Genomic DNA, 7,465 nt, shown 5'->3' on the forward strand with positions numbered 1-7,465 from the left:
AAGCAATTAGAGAATCTAAAAGTCATTAAAAATTAGACTAAGACATGCTGACTCTGACTAAAAAAGACATGAGATCAGAGAAGCTCATGTTAAAAAAATAGTTTGCTAAGATCTTAGTAAAGAACATAAATCAAGTATATCAAAAAATCACTGATTTTATGAATGATGTAAGAGATACTTCAGATAAGATTAAAGTAGAATAAGATAAAGAAAAAGATGAAAAAAAATTGATAATTAAATAAATAAACTAATAGAGAAATAAAATATATTATAGTAAATAGTGAATTTTCTGAATAAAATACAAATTGATTGTTAATATTAATTACTTTTTAATAAAAAAAAGCTAAATTATCTATATTGAAAATTGAATAAATGATAAATTTATCAGATATCTAATTTTAAAAATGAGAAAAAAATTATTCAGAGAAGTTTAAAATAGTAAAGAACGTATTTAAACATCTGGAAAAAAATATATAAAAATGTTAACAAACTTGAAAATATCAAAATAAAGTATTCAATACCTAGTAATGAGAAATGAGAATGACTATCATAAATTTACAATCAAGTTCTTATATCTAACTGAGAAAGCTTAAGTTTATATAAATGATTATAAGATAGATTTTCTTTATAAACTTTTTTTTAATCTGCAATATATGATTGCAGTAGTCTACATTAATTATTTTATTTTTTAGAATATTTAGAATATCTGTATTAGAACTTCTTATTATTTTAAGAACATGTTTAGTTTAACTAGTCAATAATTACTTAATACAGAATAATATCAAAACAACTAGAAGAAAATTTTTTCAACTTAAACTTATAAATTAATATTAATCATAATAATATAGACTCAGAAGAATAAGTTGAGAACTGATGATTGAAAAAAAAATAATAAAATACTTCAAAAAAAAATGCTTCAACTACTGAAGCAAAAATTATATAGCTCAGAATTGCTCACAGAAACAAACAATGAAGATGATAAAAATGAATACTGAAACTGCTATTATTAAGTCAGAAAAATTCAAAAAAATATTATTTAATTTTACTAATAAATAAAATCATAAAATGACTGAATAATATTAACTACTTTATTAAACTTGATATTTAACAAGATTTTACTGAATTTATATATAATTAAAGACTGAAGATCTAAGTATCTTTAGAATATATTATGAGATTTACAAGTATAAAGTTATACTTTTTGATTTAAACAATAAGTTAGTCATCTATTAGCACTTTATAAACATTATCTTCTTTGACTATTTGAATTAGTTTATAACTGCTTTTATGAATGACCTATCTATCTACAACAAAACTCTAAAAGAGTATAAAAACTATGTTAAGAAGATATTAATCAGATTGTGAGTAACAGAATTGCAGACAAGTATCTCAAAATATGAGTTTCATATTTAACAGACAAAGTACTTAAGATTTATTATCATTGATCAAAGAATTAAAGTTGACTCTGAGAAAATTATAATAATATTATAATGAGTAATGCTTAGTACAGTTAAAAAGTTTAATTATTTTTAAAAATTTACAACTTTTATCAGTATTTTATCAAAAAATATAGCTGAATTAAAAGATCACTACTTAAGCTAATCTAAAAGAATTAATCTTTTAAATAAAATAAAATTTATCAAAGTATCTTTAATTAAATGAAGAAAGCTCTATTTGATACTTCAGTGCTTTATCATTATAATCTAAATTGAGAGATCTGAGTAAAGATTAATATATTAGATAGTACTATAGCTAATGTTCTATCTTAGTTATATGAGAATAAATAGTGATACTCTGTGATATTTTACTCTTTATTCATGAATAGTACAGAGAAAAACTACAAGATTCATGATAAAAAAATGCTAGTTATAGTGAGAGCTTTATCAAAATGATAAACTGAACAAAAAGAATTTTAAAAAGAAAAAAGATTTAAAATTCTAATAGATTATCAAGTACTTAAATATTTTATGATCATTAAGAATCTCAATATCAAACAGATATATTAAACTAAGTTTTTTTTACAATTTTACTTTCTAATTCAATATTGATCTGAGTATTAGAATATACTAATAAATATTTTAAGCAGATCAGAGATTCAGAAAGAAAAGAATTACTTTAGAATGTAATTGTTTCTTAAATCAAAAAGATTGAACTTTATAATTATCGAAGAATCTATTAAAGTCAAGATTTTAAACATGAATATAAAGATTTTAAATGAAGTTAAGATGGGAAATAAAGAGATAAAGTCACTGAGCTTATAATATAAAGAAATAAAACAGAGAAAATAACTTTGAAAACTGATAGATAAACTTTTATACTTTGAAAAATACTTAATAATATCAAATAAGAAAGATTTTACTTTAAACATATCTTCTAAAAGAGATTCATAAGTAGTTATCAACAATGTACTCTGGAAAGAAAAAGCTATACTCACTAGTGAAGATGAAATACTACTGAAATAATTAAATTAAAAATATTAATCAATATATAAATAATTATCTGATATATTAATAAATGAAAATTTTTTATAATAAGACTTTGAAACTACTAAAGTCACTATTAATTTCAGATAAAGTCTGATAATACATTTTGATAAATTTTATAAATAGTTTTATAATAAAAAGAGATCATAATATAATATTAATAATTATCTATCAACTAAATAAGAAGCTAATATTCATTTTTAATATAAGAATAATTGATGTTAAAGAGCTAATAAGACTTTTCTTAAAGTGTTATTATTAATACTATAAAATATTAGATTCAATTATGTTAGATTAAAAATCATAGTTTATCTCAAACTTCTGAGACAAATTCATCAAATAATTAAAAGTTATATTGAAGCTCTTATCTATCACATGCAAATAAATAATTAAACTGAGATTATAAATTAGTATCTAGTAATTAAGCTTCATTTATATATAAATTACTACTAGAACAATTGAAATATATAATTATCAATGATATATCATGCAACTAAAGCTCTAAAGAATAAATTTATTAAGATAATACTTTTTTAAACTATCTATAAATATAAAGCTAGAATGTTTTTTGATTAAAAATTACTATTAAAAATACTATCTAAAGAGAAAAAGCTTAAATAAAAAGATATCAGATAGTATATCATTTAAATAATAGAAATCTAAAAGCTGACAGCTGATAATGTGAAAAAAGTATAAAAAGTCAAAAAAGTTAAGCATTAATAAATAATATTATAAAGTTAAATTTTGAGATAGAGAATGAGATTTTTCTATCATTTAAGAACTATAGAATTTAATACTCAAGTAGAAAACTGATAGAATAAAATAAAAACATCTTTAAAATTATTAAGAAAATAAGTAATAGCTATAAACTAAGTTTATTAAACAGCATAAGAATTCAATTAATATTTTTTTTTTGATAAGCTATAAAAAGCTACAGATAGCTCTTTATTAAAATAATTAAATAAAACTTTAGAATTAATTAAAATTTAAAGTAAAAATGAGTGAGAAATTATGAATATTTTAGCAAGCTATATCTTTTGTAAAAAACTTCAATATCAAATAAAGTGTTTAGAATTTGACAATGATTCAATATGATATTCAGTAAAAAATCTAAAAAAGAGCACTGCATCTAGCTCAAAAGTTTCATATAGTAACTTTAATAAAGATAGAATCTTCAAAACAACTGAGTAAATAATTAAAGATTTAAAAAAAAAAACAACTATTTAGTGAATGAAATGAATGATAATCAATTAGCATGAGAGCATATCTGAGCTTCAAAAAAGAGATAATATGATAGTGTAGAACAGAATTCATTCAGAGATTAATCAATTTCAAAGTTCATCTAATAGAGCAAACTATAATTACTAAATACAACAGACTGTTAGGCTTAGCGCCCAGTTAGACTTGACATCGGATTAAGCTCGGCGCCCGATTAGGCCTAATTCCTATCATGTGACCATGCGACCATGCAGGTTGTTATAACCTGTTGGACGTCTGAAGTGGTTGTATTGATAGCCTATTTCAGGGATGCTATATACTGTTGTGCGGTGTGCTAGTCCATAATAGAAAGCCTAGGCTCCAACACCTCCTCTTGGACTAGCTACTGTACAGAGTAGCTATCATACAGACTAGTTACTGTTCTGCTCAAATCAATCATATTCATCTTTTTTATCAATTTATCTTGTCTTTCAATTGCTGTATTCATCAAATTCTTTTCTTATTTCACTCATAATCTGACTGACTTTTCAAAGATCTTCAATATTTGAAGAAATTATTGTAAAGAATGCTTGACTTAACTGATTTGCAAGTAGATTCTCTGTATTTCTATCTTTACTCTTATATCTATTCTTAATCTTATTTCTATCTCTATATTTTAATATCTTAATATGCCTTTTATTATACTTCTATCATTCAATGTTTGTGAGATTTGAGTTCTTGAACCAGCAGTATTTGATCATATGCTCTGTATTCTCACAGTAGTGGCATTGCATTCATTGAATCATTCAGTGATAGCATTTATGGCAGATGAGTTGAAATGAGTTGTAGTGATAGTGACACAAGTAGTCAATTGATTCATTAATTTATCAAGATTCAGATTCTGAATAAAGCTCTGCTTGATGGTATAGAAATCATTCAACTTCATTCTAATAAATTCTTGTTGTCAATCTCTTAATCCTAGTATGAATAGATCATGATAAGTATTTTCAGCTCAATTTTCATCTAAAGATATTAGTTTTGTCTTTAGATCTTGAAAAGTTGCAAGATAGATGTGAAAATTATTGTTTTTGAACTGTAAGTCTTTTAACTTCTTAGTGATTTAAAGATGTTCTTCTGCATGAGATATAGTGTAGTATTGAGCAAGATTCTTTCATAAAGTTGCTACTAGATAGAAATCTTCATTTAGTGATTCTAGAGAATCACATATAGTTGTATTCAAAAATTGAAAAATTCTTATATAAAAAAGTTTATTTTTCTTATTTTCAAGTTTAATTTTCAGAGAAACTGTAATAGAAGATGCTGTTTGTTGTTTGTTGAGAACATCTTTTATCTGAATCAAATAAGTATCTGCAAGAATAAAGCTCTTTTATTTCAGATAGTTGACTTCAATGAGAATGACTACATACTTTTCTTTCAACTCAATCTTTGCATCTTTGTGAAATTTATCAACTTTATTCTTGATGAAATTCTTAGTAGTATTTGATAAGAAATCTGAGTTTTTCTCTAGTTTTTATATAAATCTTTCTATCTATCTGTTCTATCTTTTCATGTATTTTATCATCATTCATATTATATTCATATTGCTTTCAGTTATATTTATTTCATTACTTTAATCAGTTTCTTCTCTAGATTTAAAAATAGATATATTGTATTTGTGTTTATCTCTATTCATATTGTTGCTTGCAGAGGTACTCAATAATTCTGCAACTAATATTCTTGAAGATATTTATTTATCTTCTTTTAATTCAATTTGTTTTCTGCAATTAAAGCTTTCAAAATAGTCATTTTTTATTAAATTTTTACTGCAATTCAGCAATGTAGTTCTCATAAAACATTTTATATCTCAGATTAAAGAAGAAGAAAAAATAAAGTACAGAAGTAGTACAGAAAACTCTTTAAAGAAAATAAACTATTCAGATTATAATCTGTTAAACATTTGAAGTAATTGTATTGATAATCTATCTCAGAGATACTATATACTATTGTGCAGTACACTAGTTCATAATAGAAAGTCTAGACTTCAATATAATTCAGACAGATCTCAGCACTCTCTTTCATTTCATCAAGCTTAGTATTCTATTGTATATGTTAGGCTCAGCGTCCGACCGAGCCCGACCGAAGGCCGGTGCCCGGTTAGACCCGACGTCGGATTAAGCTCGGCGCCCGATTAGGCCTAATCCATATCACGTGACCACACGACCATGCAGGTGGTTATAATCCACGCAGGCCCCAGCACCCCCTTTCATCCCATCAAGCTTAGTATTTCGTTATATAGCAGTTAGCAACGCAGAGAGTTTCCTTCTTATGCAGCTCGCATTCGCTCCCTAACAGTATAGCAGTTAGCAATGCAAAGAGTTTTCTTCTTATATAACTTGCATTTACATCTTAATATAAACTCTGTTCAAATATTAGCAGAGTAATCATTTCATAATTACTTTACAAAAACTGCATAGCAATAATATTAAGAAAAAAATAAAATGCTAAGAATAGAGATAAAAAGCTAAAAATAATATATTATAAAAAAAGATAATTTTACTTTTTTTTATCTAATATCAGATTTACTCAGTTAAATAAAATTATTATTTAATTAAATTATAGAATTATAATTTTCTATTTTTTCTTCAATATTATTATATCATCTTCATTATCAAAAATATCATTGAAAATGTTATAAATAATTAATTTTTTCATTTTTTATTTTTATTTAATTTAATCTCTGTTTATATTTTTTATTTAGTGAAAATTTTTATTTTTCTTATTTTTATTGAGAATGTTAGCTAAAAATTCAGATAATATAATAATTACTACAGAGTTTCTCATAAAAGAGATATTGATTATAAAAATTATTTTTTTATTTATTGCTATTGAAAATAAACTTTGATTTAGTTTATTTTTAATTCAAAAATTATTTTTGAGCTTTGAAGTTGCTTTATTACTTCTCTATTTGAGAGCTTTAAAATAAAATATTATTTCTTTAATTGATATAACTTTTCTTATTTTAAAACTTTTTTTTTCTTATTTTAAACTTTTTTTCTCAAAGACTTTTAAAGATATTGACTGAACAGAAGTAGTAATAGCAGTAACAGCTATTTATGCAAAAGTAAGCTTTTTAACTATACTCTATACTACTTTTAATTAATTTTAAATGAGATAAATAAGAGTTTTCTATCTAGATTGACTAGTTTAAAATTAATGTAGAATATATTTGATTGAGCAAATCATATTTACTTTGAACTTGATGATCTTATAAATTTACTTTGATATTGAAATTAGAAGATTAATAATCTTTTAATAATTTTTTTTATTTTTCAATTTTTCAAAATAGATGCTATAAGCTCTAAATTATCAAGTTGTTTAGTTTAATTTATTGATTTATCTCTTTTATTTTTTTTTAAATCTCTTATTTAAAGAGTTTTTGATAAGTTTTTTTCTGAGTTTCTTTCTTTGTTTCAGATGTAAAAAGTATTTTTTCCATTTTTTAACTTCTATCTATAGTTTTTATAGATTTGATTTAATAAACTTTGATAGAAATCTTTTTGATTTTATTATTAATTCAATAACTAGACTAGATTTTTCAAGAGGAATTTAGTAAACTGAGATCAGTTTTTAAAATAAACTAATATAATCATTATAAATATTTTCTTAAATATAAAAGATTAAAAAACTAATAATTTCTATTCTATTAAATTAGTAAAAGAAATACTAGTTTTAATAAAAAGAAACTAATTAAAAAAATGAAATTTTTGTAGAGAAATTGTAAAAAC

Source organism: Paracoccidioides brasiliensis (assembly GCF_000150735.1).
Source record: "Paracoccidioides brasiliensis Pb18 unplaced genomic scaffold supercont2.7, whole genome shotgun sequence".
Taxonomy (NCBI): Eukaryota; Fungi; Ascomycota; class Eurotiomycetes; order Onygenales; family Ajellomycetaceae; genus Paracoccidioides; species Paracoccidioides brasiliensis.